Below are 21845 nucleotides of genomic sequence, written 5' to 3' on the forward strand. Positions count from 1 at the left end.
TGTCACGCGCTAGAGGCGGTGGAAGCCCAAGGGAAAAAACAGAGGCACCTCTCCTTAATTCCACTGCACCAACCACTGCCGTTGACTAGCAGCATCCTTCTCGACTTAGGTTGTTCCCAGGTTAGTGCTTTCCCCACTCCCTCGATTTCATCGGATGATTTTGTGGAACAGCTCTGTCGTACTGTCTTGTTTGCACTTGACGACCTTTTGCTCTGTGCCCAAATCTAAATTACCATGTAGATCTTTGCTGTATGAGCTGGAAAAAAACGTTCATGCCAAACTATCCCATTATCCTTATCTCTATTGTATTTTGGATCTTATTCGTAGAGGTAAAAAATAAGGAGAAGATGATTTAAACTGCTCAGAAGCCTGTACTGTTGCTTATTCGACCCGTAAAATATACTGATAGAAGTTTTATTTCCTTCTGTAACAGCATGGAGGATGCAAATTCGGTGCCAACGGTTATGCCACTCGATTTATTACGGGAGATTACGGATGGTTTCTCCGAGGAGCGGAAGCTTGGTAGCGGTTCATATGGAAAGGTGTACTTGGTAAGATTAATTGTGTATATGGCTTGCTGACATCAGTAGTATCATACAACTATACGCTACCACCATTTAGACGAACAGGAATATGGTGATTTTGTCATTGTAAAAGATCGGTGACCCTCCTTCTCTAAAAAAAAAACATCCCCGTCAGCATGATGTCCCAGTGCTTCTTCAGATGACCAGTTCCTGCACCAATGAAGAAAGCTATATCTGTTTCTCTACTGATCTTGTTAATTGATTTACTCACATATTGTCATGTAGCAGTAAATGTTTTGCATCGCCGCATTTGACCACAGCATTTTCTGTTTTACTATATGAACTGAAAATTAAACGATGTGAAATGTTGAGTAGGGAGTGCATCAAAACGGGGAAAAGATTGCTGTGAAGGTGCTCTATGATATGCCTGGAGTTGACGATAAACACTTTCAGAACGAGTTTAAAAATCTTACAAGGCTCCAGCACCCAAACATTGTGCGCTTAGTAGGCTATTGCCATGATATTCAGGAAGTACAAGTAATGCATGAAGGGAAATTGGTTCTTGCTGAAAAGACACATAGGGCGCTCTGCTTGGAGTATATGTCTAATGGAAGCCTTGAAAAGTATCTTTCTGGTAATGTTGATGTTCTCCTTTTTTCCAGTTAGCATGTTAAGGTATCGTTCTTAAAATTTACATCCTGAGAATTCTCCTTATTTGGTGCTGCAGATGAATGTGATAGATATGATTGGCAGAAAGGCTATCAAATAATTAAGGGGATTTGACAGGGTTTAAATTACCTCCACAATGAATTAAAACCTCCTATGTATCATTTTGATTTAAAGCCAGCCAATATATTGCTGGATGAGGACATGGTTCCCAGAATTGCAGATTTTGGGATATCAAGGCTCTTCAGAGATGAACAGACACGAGCTACAAAAAGTAGTTTAGGAACAATGTAAGAATTCTTCGTGTGAACTGAAAATTAAGGTAACTTTGTTTTGGATCAAATGTATAGTATAAGTAACATTTATATATGTTGTGTGATGCAGTGGGTACTTACCGCCGGAATACATTAAAAACAATTTGATCTCAAATAAGTTCGATATATTCAGCTTAGGTGTTGTAATCATAAAGATAATGGCAGGACGTGTGGGCTACTTCAATAGTACTGACATGTCTTCCCAAGAATTCATTAATCTTGTAAGAGAATATGTTTTCTTACCAAGAGATGTGTATGCATTTCATAAGTAATACTTTGGTTATCCTAATATATTGCCATTCTTTTTGCTATAAATCTGTAGGTGCAGAAAAACTGGACGAATAGGCTAGTTGAAACATCGAATCTGAGGAACGCATATTCCGAGCAAGTAAAGATATGCATTGAAATCGGGTTAAGTTGTGTGCAGGAGGATCGACACAAAAGGCCAGCTATACATGATATTGTCCATAGACTGCACGAGACAGAAACTAAGTATTTTGCGGCAAGGATGGACTTGTTCAATTTCCAGGTATGTACTGATCGCTATTAACACAGTGTCATCGTCTTAAACTGTACACTTCTGACAAGCTGACATGTGGGGCCAAACTGCTGCGTGTGTTGCTGTTGAACAGCTGATGCTCTGCATGTTTCTGAACTTTATTTGTTTGATGTGCGCCTGTGCATGAAGTCCTTTGTTTGAGCTATTCAATTTGTTCTTTTGATTGTGTCATGAAACTGAGTTCAATTTTGTACTTTCTATCAAATTTACTATTAGACATTTATTACAATGTTCATGCTGAGCTGCCGTTGGGTATGGGTAGACACTGGCACTTGTTAGCATGTCGGGCATGTGTATGGGGTTGTTATGCCACCCTATACCTAACCCATTGCCATCTTAAATCCAATCCAGTGGACCAGTAATATTTTGATGATTTGAAGCCCCCTTTTCTTGGCTCTGCTGTTAGTTGGCAGTTTGGCACATATAGATTTCGAGCTCCTTTACGGTGATTGGGGCGGTACTGGGAGTACTTTTGAGTACTTACCCCTCGGATTTTTATTAGCCGTCCGATCTGGTGGGGGATTAAGAATGAATTAACTTAATTAGTTTAATCAGAGAAGGGCATAATGTTCCAGGGTAAAAAAAAGTCAACCGATCACGTCCACGACCGGAACCACGTATAGATCTAGTAGCTCGGTCAAGTCCTCCTTCTCGTCCTCTTCCTTCTGTCCAACGAGCCCGGCGAGAGGAACCAATTCACCGTCGTCGGCGTCGTTCTCGTCCTCTTCCTTCTGTCCGACGAGCCCGGCGAGAGGAACCAATTCACCGTCGTCGGCGTCGTTCTTCGTCCTCCTCCTGGTCCCCTTCACTATAAAAGACGTGGTCGGCGGCAGGAAGAAGAATAAGGCGTGACATCTGCGGCGGCAGTGTTGGCGGCGACGGCGGCGGCGGTATAGGAGAAAGCCCCCCGCTGATCCCATCGCTTCCGGACTTGCATCTTAAGGTATGAATCGCCCGAATCTCGACTTACTTTGATTCGTAGTCTGCACTTCCTACTTAGATTTGTTTAGTCATCATCGATTTAAGTTTCCCTAGTGCATGCAATTCAATTTAGAATTTTTCATCATCCATGGTCACTTCACTAGTTTACGGGGGACCCAGTTTATGGACGTTTATGATTGCTTGCCATAACATGTACAAGGAGCAAAGTTTAAAATTCCATGCAAGATTTCGTACTAGGTTTTGCATGCATTTATGTCTGTCCTTTCAGATTTTTATTCGTCCGAATTGTGATGCAGGAAGACATGGTGGACGTAAGTCACGAGTCAATGATGGAGTACTATCATATTGCCAACAAGATGTTTAATAGTGAGGATGAAGGTTATACATTCTATAACAAATATGGTCTTGAGAAAGGTTTTAGTGTCCGGAGAAGCTATGTCGAGTGGGATGGATCCAACTGCCATATAATTTTAAGGGAATTTGTGTGTAGTCGTGAAGGGGTTCGTGAAGAGAAGCACATGAAGAGGAAGGTGGAAGATAGAAAGAGGAGGCCACGGAGTATAACTCGTGTAGGGTGTAAAGCTAAATTGGTGATTGCAAGACAGGAGGAAACATGTCAGTGGTTTCTCAAGGATTTCATCGATGAACACAACCATCCTCTAGCCCCACGGGATCTGTCGTGTCTTTTGCGTTCACACAGAAGAATTAGCGATGAGCAGAAAGCGGACATTGCAGAGATGGAAAAATCTGGGATCAGAAAACACCATATTATGGATATTATGTGCATGCAATACGGTGGATATGATGAGGTTGGATGCATTATGAGGGACATTTACAATTTCTGCCATGCTAACAAGCAGGAAACAATTTCTTGCGGGGATGCTCAAACGGTGATCAATCACATGGTGGCGAGGCAAGAGCAAGATTCAGATTTTTTCTTCAGGTACTTGGTTGATGAAGCTGGCCATCTGAAGGGACTGTTCTGGTGTGATAGTCAATCCCGACTTGACTACGAGGCTTTCGGAGATGTTATTGTTTTTGATAGCACATACAGAACCAATAAGTACAATCTGCCATTTGTGCCGTTTGTCGGGTTAAATCACCACCGCATCACCGTTATTTTTGCATGTGGTATCATTTCACATGAAACAAGCCAGGCATATGAGTGGATGTTACAGACCTTTTCTGATGCTATGGACAGAAGCATCCTATATCTGTGATCACGGATGGGGACCTTGCAATGCAAAGAGCAATCAGGGTGGTGTGGCCTGACTCAAACCATGGGCTCTGTATATGGCACATTCAGCAGAACATTGTACGCCATCTGCATGATGACGCAGTAAAGGAGGTATTCCGATCTTTCATATATGATACATCTTCCATTGAAGACCATGAGAGAAAATGGTTACACTTCTTACAACGGAATAAAGTAACAAGTGAGGACTCCTGGCTGCATCAGATGTATAAGATGAGAAAACTGTGGTGTGCTCCATATCTTGAGGGCCGTTGTTTTCTAGGATTGAGCAGCAATCAGCGAAGTGAGAGTTTAAACTCAGTGCTACATACGCATCTTGAGGCTAAGATGACGTTGTTTCAAATGCTAGAGCACTATGAGCATTGCCTTGCGTCACGACGCTTGAACGAGGCTCTCCAAGACGTCGAGGCCTTACAGTCCGTTCCGTTCACAGAGGAAAATGCTTCAGTTCTTGAGAAACACGCCGCGAAAGTTTTCACTCCTGCTGTGTTCAAGTTGGTCTTATGGAGCATAGATGCTGTCAAAAAATGTGAGATCAAAGAGGTACTTGATGCAGCAGAGGTTACCACATACGTTGTGTCTAAGAAGGAAAGAATGGATAAAAAGATCGAAGTGCGCACGGAGTCGAAGGAAGGTATGCTTCGCAGTATCAGTTGTTCTTGCCGCAAATTGGAATGCGCAGGCACACCATGTTCCCACATATTTTACATATTGGGAATTTTACAAGAAGAAACACTGCCCAGGTGTTGTGTTCCCACTAGGTGGACAATGAGTGCAAAATGTGCATTCGCACCGACCAGAAAGAGCGAGATGTATGCATACTCTGCAGCCCTACAAAGGTACCGTAAGCTAAGGAATTTTAGTCACGTAGCATATTTCAAGGCATGCCACTCTTGTGAGGCGTTTCAGCATCTAAAAAGGGTTTTGGAAGGACAAGATGTTTGCAAGGGATCAACAAGTGAACAAGCTGATAGCAAGGGATCAACTAATGCTCAGGGTAACAACATTAGGTTTGGCCCGTTGATGCCACAATCGGCTAACCTTGATGGTGAAGGTTTCGAAAAGGTTCTTGATCTCGTGCATGTGCCAGGCCGAGGTGCTCCGAAGAAAAGGCTACATGCATAGATGAAGAAAACCAGAACAAAGGGTAGATGTAGCTATTGACATGAGGCACATGGTCACAATCGACGTACGTGCGCCAAATTGATAGAGCTACCTAATATGCCGTAATTTAATGTTTTAATGTGTCCAAATATATTCCATGGCATTAATAATATCCTTATGTGCAGGATCTCAAAGCAGAACTATGATAGCAACAACATTGTGCGCACGGTCGGACATCAAGTACGTCGACGATCAACCTGATGTTGGCGTGTGCATTGTCGTCTATGTCAAGTATCGTGTGACCTTTTCTCTAAAATACTTCATTCTGTCAGTTAGTGACTAACTCATGTTGTATGACTCAGCTATTTGGTTGTCCACTCCCTTGTAACAGTATTAGTTTGGGATATTTTTTTTGCATTTTATATGTGAGTTTTTCAAGTGCAACCTCAAGAATCATGGTTTCTTCCTGGCCAGCGTGTAGCTTGTTTAGGTTGCACGATAAAATTTGGAAATAGATGTAATGGAGGAATTATATTTCGCTCCTAAAAACAAAATAAAAGCCTGATAAATCCGAAAAATACATTAGTCATCCATGCTCTCCAATTGAAGAATATACAGGATGAATACAGATGATGAATCATTCTCATCCTATATATCCTCCACGTACAGTGCAAGGAAAACTGCTTGCGACTTCTTATCACAATGTGTTTGTATCTGCATGTACAACTCACCATGCTACAGGGGAGCCAGGCGAACAAAACAGTGAAAACGGCGAAGAAACTGGTGAAGAAATCGTTCCGGGCGAGTTATATCGCGTGTGCCGCGGCGTGGGGAACATATCCTCCTCGGGATTTCCGTCGCAGAGGCCCAGGCAATCGTCTCCGGGATCAATACCAGGTGACAGCTGCGGATCCGCGGCAGATCGACCAGACACAGCAGCTGCGGTCGGCTGCACGCGCGCCTCCGACCCGCCGCTCGACACGCGGCCACCTCGGATCGGGCGAGGCGCGCCCTCCGGCCCGCACCAATAACCGGCGGCCACGCGGCAACTAGATAATGGTCAGGGACGCACGCGCTTTGCGGCCCAGCCCGTGTGCTACAAGCGGCGCCCCGCCGTTCGCCAGGCGGACGTGGAGACAGCCCCTGACTCCAGTGGGCCTGCAACATCATGGGCTCATGATGAGTCTGCAAGCTGCCGTGGATCTTCTGCGGCTCCACTCTCACCAGCGCCTCGGCCCGCTGCCACAGAAGATCAGGACCGCCCGAAACCGGCTGCTGCAGGCTAATCTGCCTCGGATTCCGTCGCTGTCCTGTCTCTAGAAAGGGCTACGGGATATTCTGGGGCCACGAACTCTCCTGCACCTCAATGGTCCCTCCGGAATGCGGTGATTTTTTCGACCACCTCCAAATCACCTCAATTTTGGCACACATGATCTGTTACACAAACAAAGCTACGATTCCAAGGTTTTATATTTTTTTGAATTTTCTTGAATTTATACTGCCCTCTAGACTGACTGATCATAACATCAGTCTATACCTCTAGGGGGCATGGTAAAATATTTTTTTCTAAATTTTCTTTGATGGACATGTTTGGCACATGTGGGTCACTGTGTAAAAGAAAAATTTGGGTGATTTAGAGGTGGTGGAAAAAATCACCTTTATTCAAAAAATGGCTTAACTTAGACCAAACGGTCCCTCCGGAATGCGGTGATTTTTTCGACCACCTCCAAATCACCTCAATTTTGGCACACATGATCTCTTGCACAAAAAAAGCTAGGTTTCCGAGGTTTTATATATATTTTTTAATTTTTTTCAATTTATACTGCCCTCTAGACTGACTGATCAAAACATCGGTCTATACCTCAAGGGGGCATTGTAAAATATATTTTTCCAAATTTTCTTTCATGGACATGTTTGGCACATGTGGGTCACCGTGTCATAGAGAAATTGGGTGATTTGGAGGTGGTGAAAAAAACCACCTTTGTTCAAAAAATGGCTTAAGTGAGACCAAATGGTCCCTCCGGAATGCGGTGATTTTTTCGACCACCTCCAAATCACCCAAATTTTGGCACGCATCTCTTGCACAAACAAAGCTAGGTTTCCAAGGTTTTATATTTTTTTGATTTTTTTGAATTTATACTGCCCTCTAGACTGACTGATCATAACATCGGTCTATACCTCAAGGGGGCATTGTAAAATATATTTTTTCCAAATTTTCTTTCATAGACATGTTTGGCACATGTGGGTCACCGTGTCATAAAAAATTTGGGTGATTTTGAGATGGTGGAAAAAAATCACCTTTTTTCAAAAAATGGCTTAAGTTACACCAAATGGTCCCTCCGGAATGGGGTGATTTTTTCGACCACCTCCAAATCACCCAAATTTTGGCGCACATGATCTCTTGCACAAACAAAGCTAGGTAAGTCAGTGAGCATGTGTTATATTATGTTTACTAATTTCAATATGAATGCAAAAAAATGCACACCTACCAACCAGAGGCAGGAGTTTTCATACACCACGGCCTGTATACGACTAGGAACCCAACAGTTTATGGGCAAGGATACAGGCCCGGGGTGCAGATTACTCTTCTGCTGGTGGGGCCAACTGGGCAAAGAGCATGAAACATTAGGCAAAGTACTGCCTGCATATGAGAGGAGCTTGAGTGGGGAGGCACAGCCGGGTATATAAGCTGGTGCGTCTCCCTCTCGCTCGGCAAGGTGGGACTAAACTCCCACCATAGTCTGGTTTGCCCTGGTGCGCCCACGCGATGGGCCAGATTAGATGGGCTTTCACAGGCCAGCCTTCCCGCGTGTTGGACCATGCGTGGGTCTAGATGTCTAGGCTGGCCCATGCTTTTCCTTTTGTTTATTTTTTCCTTTTCCTTTTGTTTACATAAAAATTACCTGACCACTCAAAAAATAACATGTTACATCTTATTTCAAATTCTCTTTTTTGCGATATTTGGTTTGCATTTTCTATAAATCCTAAAAAATACATAAGTCATCCTTGCTCTCCAAGTGAAGAATATATAGGATGAATACAGATGATTAATCATACTCATCCTACATATCCTCCACGTAGAGTGCAAGGAAGACCAACGCTTGTGATAATCAAATAGATGAAGGTATTTAAGCCGGTGCAGCACTTGCTCGGGGGGGGGGGGGGCGAGGTGGGACTAAAAATATTAAGACGTGATCCTGGCTCGAGATTGGCGCGACGTGGGCCGGCCCGCCTTGAATTGCTTGAATGGGTCGGGCTTTGGGGGAGGAGGCGTGGCGGACGTGGGAAACCTACGTGCATGCATGGAACTGCACAGCAGGCGGATCGCGCGGGATTATCGAACTGGCCCGACATGCATACATGTGCGGGGCCCGCATAGATTAATTCGGTCGGCCTGTCTCCGGGTGATGACGCGTGGGCGGGCGACGGGCCTTTCTCGTGCGCTTTGGCGGGGATCCGCCTGCGCTTCGATGCGCCCTGGCACCGCACCGATCCCGGAGCAGATCTCGTCAGGTCTGACTCCGCGGATCCCGAGGATGATTCGCCAGCAATTTTGTCACTTTGTGGCACATAAAATGTCCCTTCGGTTTATTTCTTGCACCGTTTTGCAGCAAATTTTTTTCAGTCACAATTGTACATGATCCTGCAGCACCTGCTCATTAACAACTACTCCCTCCGTTCGTAAATATAAGTCTTTTTTGAGATTTCAGTATGAAATACATACGGAGCAAAATGAGTGAATCTACACTCTAAAATACGTCTATATACATCCGTATGTAGTTCATACTGAAATATCTTAAAAAACATATAGTATTTAGGAACGGACGGAGTGTACAGTTGGGTTTAAACACATGCATGTCGCTTCGGAAATGGAAATCACATTCTAGGAAAAATGTTGTTACAAGACCTCCATCGTGAATGAATTGTTCCATAACAGCAAACATTTGTAAGAAAACCAAAAAATGTTGTCTCCAGCTTAAAACATTTAAAATAACATTTGCCCTCCTACGGAAGCTCGTCTCGGGTGCCAAAATCCAGTGACTTCTTCGTATAGGTCGTTGGAGTTTGCACCAGGATTTGCGACGACCCACCTTCTCCAATATTTTTACACGGTACATCAATGTAACCTAAGGATTTAAGTTGTTCCTTTGCCTCAAGCTCTCTAGCCAGAGCCTCCTCGTGCTGCAAGTCTTGGATGCGCAGTTCCTGTAAAATCATACTAACGTATTAGGACAAACTTAAGGATGATGAAGCCGTAAAATTGATGTAACATGAAGAATAGGAACCTCTGAATCCATGTCCGACCACCACTCATAATCATCTTTTGGTGGACGATTATACACCAAATACAAATGACATGTCTTGCTGCCGTTCAGGCGGGAAATCATCTTTGCAAAATCACCTGGTCCTGAAATCAGGAACATTCCTCCCGGTAGGTTGCACGCATGCTCAGGTAAGAAGTGGTACAAATCTGAATCCTTTTTATAACCATATCCAGCCACTTCTTTCATGAGAAAATCATAGTCCAATACGCCGGGTTCAAACAATCTCATCTCAATGGGTCTTTCGTCAAAGTATCCTGTTGGGACATGCGAAAGCTCACAATCCCTATGAATGTAAAATTCCATTACCAGCACCTACATACAAGTATCTCACATCAAATTTAATACATTGCAATCACCAAAGTTCCATAAATAATTTTTTATGTGCGTAGCAACATCGCGACAAAGTTACCTTATTATTATATGGGATGTAAACTTCATCTGCGAGGATTCGGGATTGTTCCGTCACTGGATGCTTAGCCTACGTATGAATCGCCGACATAGAGTTACACACGAATTAAATATGGTCATACAAAATGTTGGATGTGAATGTTTACCATGGGTGCGACGTACTTACAGGAGGAGACTTGAAGACATGTTCTTCAAGTGGAGAACTGTGGCATTCAACGGGTGACACCGACATCACTAGGCCTTTAGTGTTTGGAGATTGTGCCGCGTAACGCTTCTTGGACTGCATATGAATAGCTTACACAAAGTTACTCACAAAAAAAACTATTAATACACAATATCGGTCGTGATCGTGACTGAATAACATCGTTGCAAGGTACTCACAGGGGGAGTACTGAAGACATGCTCTTGCGGTTGACTGCCGTGGCATTGAACGTGGGATTGAAACATCGCACGGTCTTCCAGCATCTTTCCTTCCATCATGACCTGCTCCACAATAGCCTTGTAGTCCATGTCCTTGCGCTCCTGTTGCAGCCTAATGTCCATATTGGCACGTGCCTGCAACACATTCGCGTCCATGTTGAAATGCTCTGTCTGTATAAGGCCGTCGACAACCTTCCTGTCCTTTTGCAATTTAAGCTGCATCTCCTTGTACGCCAGCTGGAATTTCTTTTCCATGGCCTCGCGGTCCTGATTTAACTTTTTTTTCATCTCTTCACGCATCTGCATAATCTTCTGAGACATATCAGCACGCTCATCCTTAAGCATCCTATCAACATACGCACATTCTTGTTTGAGTGCCCTGTCCATCTCATCACGTTCGTGTTGGACCTTCGCGTCGATCTCCCGGCGGGCTTCACGCAACAACCTGTCGTACTCCGCACGCTTATTGCCATGCACATGTGAATCCATGGTGCCTACAACACCAGATAGTAGAATGCGATTAATGAGATCCAGATTGTCAAAATACACCGATTCTCACTAAAACATAGGGCTATTTAAATACCTCGTAATATAGAATAGCATGGTATGTGTGAGACAAACTGAGTCATGAATTTCCAGCAAACGCTCTAATCTCCTAAAATTCGTATTCCTAATTTGGTATGAACAACCTCATCCAAATCAGTCCTAAATAATCCAGCAACTCCTTCAACAGCACCTCCTTTACTGTAGTATTGAGAACAAGTCTTTGTACGCCACATCTAAGTGGCTAAATCAAACATCATCCAAATCATTCCTACTAATGGAACATAGCCTAAAGGTCTTGTAAAGAAAATCCAATGACAAAAAAAATCCATAACTAGACTGTATGATCAGGATCCCCTAACAACCAATCGCAAAGCTCTTGCATAAAATTCTTCACTCCAACCTTATGCAAATCATTCATAGTAATCCAGTATAGCAGAAAGGGCTAGAAAATTAGCTCCACCAACATAATATTTCCGTAACCAGATCGTATTATGAACTACTGTGAACTTGCAATCACATCTAATCTCATAACGGCCTTTACACCAAGTAAAGACAAGCACACAATATCTTGCACCAAAATAGTACCTTTGACGAAAAACTAATCTGCCAGGAACAAATACCAAAGATCTTGCACACAAATATGGCATCTCTAATCTCATCACAACCTCCTTTTTGGTCCAATCGACGGAAAAAGTATGAACGTTTCAAGAGATGGGAGGAGACGTGGAGGATGATACCTTTTTCTTTTTACTCGGCCGTCGGTGTGGGCTTCCGCAGAGCGATGGCAATTATCCCGGCGACGGCTACCTCTGGACACCAAAACTTTTTGGGCGGTTAAGGAAGGAGCGATATGCGGAAAGAAAATATGGGAGGGATATGCGGTACGATGGAAGGGTACATATCTCCCGTGATATCGGACGATATATTTACAAGTAATGCGCATGGATGGTCCGTCCGTGATTTTAGGGTGGGTTAGTCGGTTGGAAGATTTGTTAGTTAGCCTATTTAGAGGGAGCACGATGCTCTGGTCCTGGTGTTAGGGTTTGTTAGCCCAGCGGAGGAGTCCCTAGTTCTTCTCTTACCAAAAGGATTACGACCACCTTCTGTCATTGCCGCAGTCGCCTGACACCAAATCAACCATGTCGTCGTCAAGCTCGATTAGGTGCGCGCTGAGGGGCCGATCAGTTGATGTGCCCCTGATCCCTTGCCTTGACTGTGGCGAAATGCTTAGATTCTATCTCTCCAGTACCGAAGAGCATGATGGTTGGGTGTTCTACAAGTGCAAGCACCACGATGTACAATCCCTTTACATGACATTTACTGCATGAGTAATTTTTTCTACTGTTTCGTTAGTGCTGGTTTGATTTGAGTTCACTTGATTCATAGGATCCATGTGATTTCTGGCGCTGGGAACTAGAGTACGTGGATCATCTTGTTGGTACAAGTGTCCTTGTTGGTGCTTATGCCCTTGATGCAATGGCTGCGGCACATGATAGAAGGGAACAGCTACAACGCTAAAAAATAGTGTGAAAAGAATGCATGTGCCAAGAGTGGCAACATTGGAGGCAGGACAAATTACTGTCAGAGCAATGTGGCAACCATTACAAAGCACCAAGCTTATACGATGTTAGGACTAGGGAGACAAATTGTTTTCATGCTGAAGCTTTTGACGGCTAGTGTAATGGTGTTGTGTGTGTTGTGTCTGATGTTGATTGTGAAGAAATAATATATTTGTGATCGTATCAAGGCGATTATCATGGTCACATGTAATAATAGCTTAAAAAGAAGAGGTGTCTAACATGATAACTCTTACACCCCCCGGCCCCCACCCCTCTTTTAACATGATAGGTAAGAGTAAGAAATAAATCTTACACGATGATTGCATGAAATAGTTGTTTTGATTATTTCTTACCTTCTTGACTATTAAGAGAAAATAAGGGGCAAGACGGAGCATGTTAAAATTGCTAAAAAATAATGAATAAACCGAGTTGCAATGAAGGAAATCGAATGGAAAAACGTAAAAGACCATTTAAATTCTTGCCCACTATGTTGTGCACGAACACAAGAGTACCATGATGTAAAAATAAAGTACGCCATTACAGCAATGACTTAAAATCCCTTAATTTATTTTATCACACTACGTTTTGCCAAAACTACTCTAGAGGCACGTCAGGAACATGGGAAACAAACAAATATATCCCATGATCTCCCAGGTACAGCAACATCAGCACCTTCTGTCCTAACAGCAAGATTTTTTCCTTCTTCATGAACTCGTTCCATTTGTTGACGCAGACACGACCGTCAATATCAGAAATGGTGTATGTACTTGACACAGTACTGTGTGGATGACAAACAATGGTTATGGCACCATATTCCTCCATTTCTTCGGGGACAACACGATTAGGCAGTTTCTGTTTGAAAACAATATTTGTTACATCAACACGTGGCAACTTATTGTTATGTAGTAAAGGAAGAACAATTAATTTGGAACAAAGCTAAAAACATACTGAAATGACACAAAGTAAATGAAGAACAGAAAGATGGTTACCGAGAAGTTCTTGTTGCAATCTGACCATGTCAACGTACGGAGGAATGCATATGCTCTTCCTTGATCATAGTTTCCAGCATCATGACGCTCCACTAACTTGTCAAGGTCCATCACTTGGCGTATGACATACTCCATCATTCTCCAGTTTAAGCTTGTCCCCTCAGTTACAGCGACATTGTCAATAATATCTCTTTTCTCATTGGACAATTGGTAGTATGCTACAATATTATAGCACATACAATTTAATTTATTATATATGGTATATGATAAATTTAGAGTAATAAAACTTGCAGGAACAAAAAAGTATCTTACTCCGATGTATGATAGGCAAATTCCTAGTTGTCACAACGCTACTTGGTACTTCTGAATTGTCAGTACTGAACGTAATCTCCTGACCCACATGTAGCGTATAAACTCTAACAAATTCCTTCCAAGACTCTCCTGAAATGTATGTCAACTCATTGTCATTGGTAATCTCACATGGGAATTCAAACCCCTCATTGGTACTGAAACTTGCTTTAAAGTTCCCATATTTTCCCAAGGGCACTCCAAATTTCTGCGTGAAACTGTATCTGTCGTAGCAGGGGATTACCTGAGTAGCATATGGACGATTGTTAATATATATGAACTGCCTGTTAATCTAAAGAATTTGTCCAATCATAGATGACTAGCATAGTATAGTTCACTACTTCTTAGCAGTATTATCATATAACCCCATAGAAGATTTAAATTTACATGCACGTACACAAAACCATTTTATCATCTAAGAAATCAACATGCAATATAACTCTTTTTGCAGTAAACATTATGAACAACTGACTGAGTACAAAGGGTCCGAGTACAATATTCGTTCAATATTAGTGCCTCAGTCCAAAAATTTGTGGACAAATTTTTATACATACGGATGTATCTATGCAGAAAACATGACTAGATACATGCGTATCTACATGAATCTAACACATTAATTTTGGATCGGACGGAGTACTAAGTTTCTCATGATATTTGCTACGGGTCATGTCAGACTGGATCTTACTGTCTTGTTTGCAAATCCCGCATACGATGCTCACCGGGGCACAAACCCTTGGTGTCCAAACAAATGCCACTCTGCGAATCGAGATCAATCTCATTACTAGTACGTACAGTCTTAAAGATTAGTGCTAGCAGTTGAATTCAGATCTGACAGATTCTATAGTCCAAATACGTGCCGCACTGATCTCCTTAACCATTTTCACTCGAGAGAGGGACGTGAGGAGGAGGGGGCGAGAAGAGCAGCCACTTCCGACCCCTAAGCTAACGATGGCGGCGGCGTCCGGAGATTTCGAAAAGCGCGTACGCCCGGCGTCTCCGATCTTATATTGGAGCGGTCGTGGCGGTGGTAGGAGGCCCCGATGCCACGGGTGGTTAGGAGGAAGGCGGTGCAATCACGGGACTTCGGGAGAGGTGGCGTGCGTGAGTTATGGGATCTTTTAACATATATCATCAAGATAAAAAAAGAACATTATGTTGTGCTAAAAAATACATTTCATAAGGGTGAACTAGGTTTTGGTTCGAAACAAGTTTGAACGATATATAATTCCAAAATTGGCCTTGTCCATTTTCCAAATAAGTTTCACAACTATACATGCTATGACCAATGCAAGCAAGCATGCAAAATGGTTTTTAGTTTAGCGAAGTTTTTCATTTTCGGACGAAAATGCCTGAATGTGGCCGCACGTGACAACACTTGCAATCATTGTCGAAAATGGTTCAAACTAGGCATGGAGGCGTACAATGGCCATGAATTGTCACCGCAAAAAAGTTCGGTTGACTTAAGATATGTGAACAAACCATCGAGCATTTTCGGAGGGTGCCAGGCTAGCCCGGAAGGGCGAGTCCGGGAGCACCTCCATGTTAACACCACATACAAATGATTCCAACTTTTTTTCATGCCCTCCCATGAGAAAATCAAGCAAACATGCAAATATGGTTCTCAGTTTCGACAACTTCTCCACGTATTGGGATTTATTTATATTGAAAATGCCCGAAAACTGGCCCCACGTGACATTAGTTGCAAACTTTACTAAGAATAATTCAAACTTGGCATGGAGGACTAACATGACCATGAGTTGTTACCCCAAAAATTTTGTGTTGATTCAAGAAAAAGGTCAACAAACCAGCATGTGTCTTCTTAGAGGATGCCATGTTAGCCCAAAGGAAGGGCGCGTATTGGAGCAACTCCGTGTTTACAATATCCACAAATGATGCCAACTTTATTTGATGATCTCCCATGAGAAAATCAATAATGCATTCACAATGGTTTTTAATTTTTCCAACATTTATAATCCTTCTGCAATTTCGAAGCGAAAAAGAAACATCGCCTGCATGGTCTACCCCCCTAGCCACACATCAAAAGAAGGGGGCACATGATGCATTACACTTTGTTTGTCTTATGGTGGACCTAGTTGACACACCAAGCCTAGTTGGATCATTGGCCTACACCGGATTCCATGTCGTATGAAAGCTCGGGCACATCAACTGCTCCCATCTAGAACCTTCGAACTGCACTGTCCACTTTGTGAAGCAAGTACAACATGAAATTTGTGAAATTCTCCCAAGCTTTTAAAGTACATCTCATGACAAAATCAAGCAAGCATGCAAAAATGCTATTCAGTTTACACAAAATTTTGCATGTACGGTAATTTTTTTGGCCGAAAATACTCGAAAACTGGCCACACGTGAATCATATTGCAAACTTTACAAAAAAATGGTTCAAACATGGCCTTCAATAGTCACCCCAAAAAGTTGGGTCGGTTTCATACAGGTCAGGATAGTACTATAGCATCTGCTCTCAAAGGGCGCCAGGCTCGGCCGGAAGGGCTTGTGCCGGGGAACCTCCATGTTCACACCATCTTTATATTTTGTCAAATATATTTCATGGCCTCCCATGACCAAATGAAGCATGCATGCACAATGGTTGTAATTTTCTACTAGATTTTCCATTTTCTTCCATTTTTCGGTCATAAATGCTCGAAAAGTGGCCGCAATTGCCAAAACTTGCAAATTTTGCTGAAACTCATTTTGATGTTGTCCTAGAAGCCTGTAATGAAACATTTTCCATTGCATGTCATAACTTGGGTTCATTCCACATGAAGCATGATCTACTTGGTTTGTACATTCGACAGTGTAGCACGAAGGTTCTCGACGGAGGCAGTGCGTGTACTACATCGACTCCATGGATGGAATCTAGTTTGAACCAATGTTCGCACTTGGTATGGTGTCAATTAGGACTAACCTTAGGCAATAAAGCTTGAAGGCATCATGTGCTACTACTTTCGATGGTTGTCTACGGGTAGACCGTCTGGGAGGTGAAAAAATCATGAAAATCATGTGTAACCTTGAACGCACTGTGCATGCATGCTTGATTTGGTTCATGGGATGGCATCAGAATAACTTGGAATCCTATGTACATGGTGTATTGAAGGAGGTGGCCCGAGACGGGCCCTTCCGGGCTATCCTTGTACACTCCGAAAGCACATGTTGGTTTATTGACCTATATTAAATGACCGCCAAGTTTGTATCGTTACAATCCATGGCCATGTTAGGGATACATATGCCAAGTTTGAACCATTTTCATCTAAGTTTGAAAGTTTTTTCATGTGTAAATCTTAGTCTAAACTTAGAAGCATTTCGCATGGCAGCTTGTTTTGGTCATGGGATTCCATGGGAATTAGTACACATCATTTTGTATTGTAGATGATCTACTAAACATGGGGGTGCCCCCAAACACGCCCTTGCGGCCTTGACTGGCACCTCCGAAATCACATGCTAGTTTGTTGACCTACCTGAAATCAACCCAACTTTGCAGGGTTGCAAGCCATGGTAATTATTGGGGTACTTTCAAATTTCAACCATTTTCAGCGAAGTTGCAAGTTTAGTCACGTACGGTCAATTTCCGGACATTTTTCAGAACAAACCACATATTTTACCACTTAAAAAATGCATTCCTTTCTCGACGGCACATTTGTTTTTTCTTCGGAACACTACATTTGTTTTGGCCAAGTACATGCTAATGTTTCAACCTCCCATAACTCACGCCGCCCAGATCTCCCGAAATCCCACGATTACATCTCCTCCCTCGTAACCACCCGCAGCATCCAGGTCCCCTACCACCTCCCACGACCGCTGCAAGATCAGATTGTAGCCGCCGCCCGCTGCCCACCGCCAACGTCGCCTGAGGGGTCGGACGGGAGTGGTGTTGTCGCCGCCTACTACGCGCGTCAACGCGCCACTGCTCCTGTTGCTGCCATCGAGCGCCACACATCGACATCTAGTGTGGGGCGCACTATCCGCGTGGAGCATTGGGCCGCCACCGCCGATGATAGAAGGTTACGTGATCATAGCTCTTTTTAATCTTTCGCAGACATGCACGTCTACTAGTAAAGCCCTGATAGGTTTCCCACAAGTTATTACAGTCGTCAAGATTACCTGATCATAGCTCTCATTAATAAGTATCTTGTAATCAATCTTGGAACACTACACGAACGTCCGAAGTGGTAATACCACAACAAGGGTATCTCTTTCATGAAATAACACGTCGTATGTTTATGCAATCCCAAAACCCTAGTTGAACTGTCCCAATGTTATGCATGACCAAAATCTTAGTGTGCTTAAAGTTACATGTAGTTCATATTATTTAATAAAATCATCCGTGCCTGCGTATAAGATTTTATTTTTGTTACACATTTCTCAACGTGAAGGTCAAATAAATTGAACCGGTTTTGCTTCTGTTCCATAGGTGCCAGTAAAATGGAAACTACTGTTAAAAGTCCTGCTAATGGAGAAAAACACGTCTCCGAAATGACCGATGAGGTACGTAGTTGACATTTCGTTTGAAAACTGTACTTGCAGACCCTTCTTTCATACTCGATAAAATCTATTGCCACTTTTGCAGGAAATCTTGAGGAAACACGGGCATATAAGTTAGTGTGCTCACCGTCAAGGCTCGCCAAAGTCATGAAATTGTTGTCATCAAAACACATAGAGAAAATCATAAGCGATGCCGGTCTTGGGTGTCTAAACATGATTCGTAAATTTAAACTCCGGCGCATTACGTTGATAAGACTAGCAAAGAGCTTCGATAGTGAGACATCGTCCATTACCATAGGTAAAACACCCATTCCTATCACCGCAGAAGACGTGCACCATATATTTGGCCTTGCGATAGAAGGGGAGGATATCGATAAAGAGCTGGAAAGCGCACCGGATCCAAATTTGTTTAACACATTTCAAAAAAATGGGAGCATTGATCTGGCTGACCTTGAGAGAGAGATCTTAAGTTCCAAAACACCGGACAATGATTTCTTGGCGCGGTTCGTTCTATTCACTATTGGCACAGTTTAGCACCAACAACACAATCTTATGTCGATGCGAAATACCTTAAACTTGTTGCGGATATTAAAAGCCTTCCGGGATTGAACTAGGGATGTTTCACAATGGAACACTTGTTCATGTCCATACACAAATTTAACTCTCTTGATCAAGTATCTCTACAGGGAAATCTACCTCTGCTTCAGGTTAGTGCAACATCACTAGTTAACATTGTACAATTGTTTTTCTTTTCTATATCTCTCTATATTCACGAAGTAATTTATTGTGAAGATTTGGTACTGGGAGCACCTGCGTTCCGGCAAATTGATGTATACTCCTATACCCCCAACATTGGTCGCACGACGGGACGAATGCACGTGCGTAATAAGGAAGCTTACACCTCAGGAGGTCTTCGTAAAGGACTGGTGTGTTTCTAGATTTTACCCATGTATATATCCGGTTATTTATTTGCTACTACTGATTCATTGTACCTGATTCAAAGGTTGTGATGGAAATTTGTGCTCGACAACCAGAGGCCAACAATAGAAAGGATCCAGTAAGCAAAAAATTTGTACGTGTGGATGAAGATGATTCATCTCCAGCACAATCACAAGGTCAAAATATGAGTAGCCACCAAGTAAGCCCAACAAAGACAATTTTCATTTTCCAAGATCAGTAAAAGGTCGCATCAAAACTCATTCATTTTGATTTCTTGTGAACGGGGTGTTATTTCGTTTGCACAGGTGGAAATGATAGTTGCATCCCTGAATGCACGTTGTGCTGAGCAAGAAAAGAAGATAGACAGATAGTTAATGGAATTTCAGCATAGATTCGACGTGAAATTCCTCACCCTGAGTGAAGAGTTAATCGACATTAAGAGTAAATCTGGCAGTAATCCTAGGCTCTCACTGCTCGAGGACGAAATTAAGGACTTAAGGAGGGAACTGATGGTATGTCATGTCGTGCATTTTTTATTGTTACGAATATGTTCCTCCATATTCATTATTGTTATAATTGTTACAGGAATTAATAAACAAAAGTAAAGTTAGCCGACAATCTGAGTCACAGAAAGCTGGCGTCGAGGTAATAATTATGGCCCACCACATAAGTAGTATTACCAAACTAATTATAATTGACCTTTTTTTTGTTGAAGGAACAAGTCAATGTGTGCAGTGATCCCTTCATGGCGACTCCTAAGTTCGACGCATCCACGCCACGTACTTCGACTCCAACACCAAGTGCCAGACACGTCCTGCCAAACAAGGACGATCCTCGAATCACACCGATGAAGCCTCTGTTTGATAATGATTACGTGCTCACCGCTGAGGACAAAGAGGCAGCCATTTTCATCCAGGGAACACACGGCCCTGTTGAAGTCGTTCAAATCGGAGACATTCCCCTAAGAGCGGAACAAATGAAGCCAATTTATGATAAAAAATACATCTGTGGTGATGTAAGCCCATTGTACTCCATTGTACATCAACTATTTGAACTGTTGGCACATCATTATATGATTACAAATTTGGCAGGTTATTATGGCGTATGCTCACATCAGCGGAGTTGAGACTGATACTACCTCAGTCATATCCCCAATGAAACCAGAAAGCTTTTACAAACAAAAGGGGTCATTCCAAAGGGCCATGGAAGCTCGTGGGTTCAGCGTATTGCAAATAAATTTGTAGGACGCCGGAAGGTAACCGTTTTCCTCACTTTCATATATCGTAATAGATAGTGTAGATGAAATATTTCAGGGGTCCCCCGAACCATAATTGTTACCTTATATACATTATTTCGTGGAATGAGTCCTCTTTGACTTTACGGCAGGTCCACATCCCGTTGAATGTGAATGACAACCACTCGATGGCAATGGTGTTCAATTTCGACAAAGAAGAGATTCAAATCCTAAACTCCTTGAAAAATCAATTTGACGAGTCCAAGGAAACTGCTCTTGTAAGCTTTATCTTGCTGCCTCTTTACTGTCGCATGTCACATGAACTCCCAAATCATCGTAACCCTTCGTAATACTCGTATTATGCTAGGTGGAGGCAATTCAGACCTGCATGGACGAAGCGGTTAAGGATGGCTTGGTAACACCAGCTAAGCCCATCAAATTTACCGACTGGGAAGTAGTACGCTATGACGACATACCGCAACAGAATGACGGGTACGTACGACCTCCTAAATTATTCCTTGTCGACACGTCCAAGTTTACTAAAACCTAAACTAAACACTGCAGGCATTCATGTGCGTTTTTCACACTGAAGTACATGTTGACATGGAACGGTGAAGTATTTACCGACAAAGTGGAGCAGGTGAGGCAAACACTATATTTTCTTGTAGAATATCTTATGACTGAACGCTGTGCTGACATATGTGTCGCTTATCAAATGTAGTCACAGATAGATATATTTAGCTGGAAAATAGTTTCAAGCTTGCTGCGTTCAGATTGCAACAGTCTTCGCATGGAAACATACAAGTACCCCATAACGGTTAGCGAAAAAGCACGAATATTTTATTTTATTCATATGTGTCATGACGCTACCGAATGCACTCATGTCTGCTTTACAGGCGGAGACGTATGAAGCCCACGTTGCATCGCAACCTATGGGTTCAGAAGACGATGTCCAAAAAATTATCGGTACTGTTGAGTGCAAGATGTCAGACACGTCGAGCTCCCCAAAGAATCCCGACACCCGAGCTCCCCAAAAAAGCGGAGAGGACGTGGACGCCCGAGGAAGCTGTCGACGAAGTGCAAGCTAAAAAAACAAAAACTATGGAAGAGCTCAGAGTGAAATTTGATAGCAAGACCATTGCTAAACAAGTGGCTTCTTCATTGTCAAGACGATCACGCAAGCCATCACAAGCTATATCGAGCCCATTCAAGTTAA

The 21845-nt window shown here is 42.8% G+C and overlaps 1 pseudogene; it reads left to right on the forward strand.

The window, feature by feature from the left end:
• The first annotated feature begins 316 nt into the window (after nt 1-316).
• The window catches only part of LOC141027494 (cysteine-rich receptor-like protein kinase 44), a 38437-nt pseudogene continuing 16908 nt past the window's right edge, over nt 317-21845 (forward strand).

Source organism: Aegilops tauschii, chromosome 7 (genome assembly GCF_002575655.3).
Source record: "Aegilops tauschii subsp. strangulata cultivar AL8/78 chromosome 7, Aet v6.0, whole genome shotgun sequence".
Lineage (NCBI taxonomy): Eukaryota > Viridiplantae > Streptophyta > Magnoliopsida > Poales > Poaceae > Aegilops > Aegilops tauschii.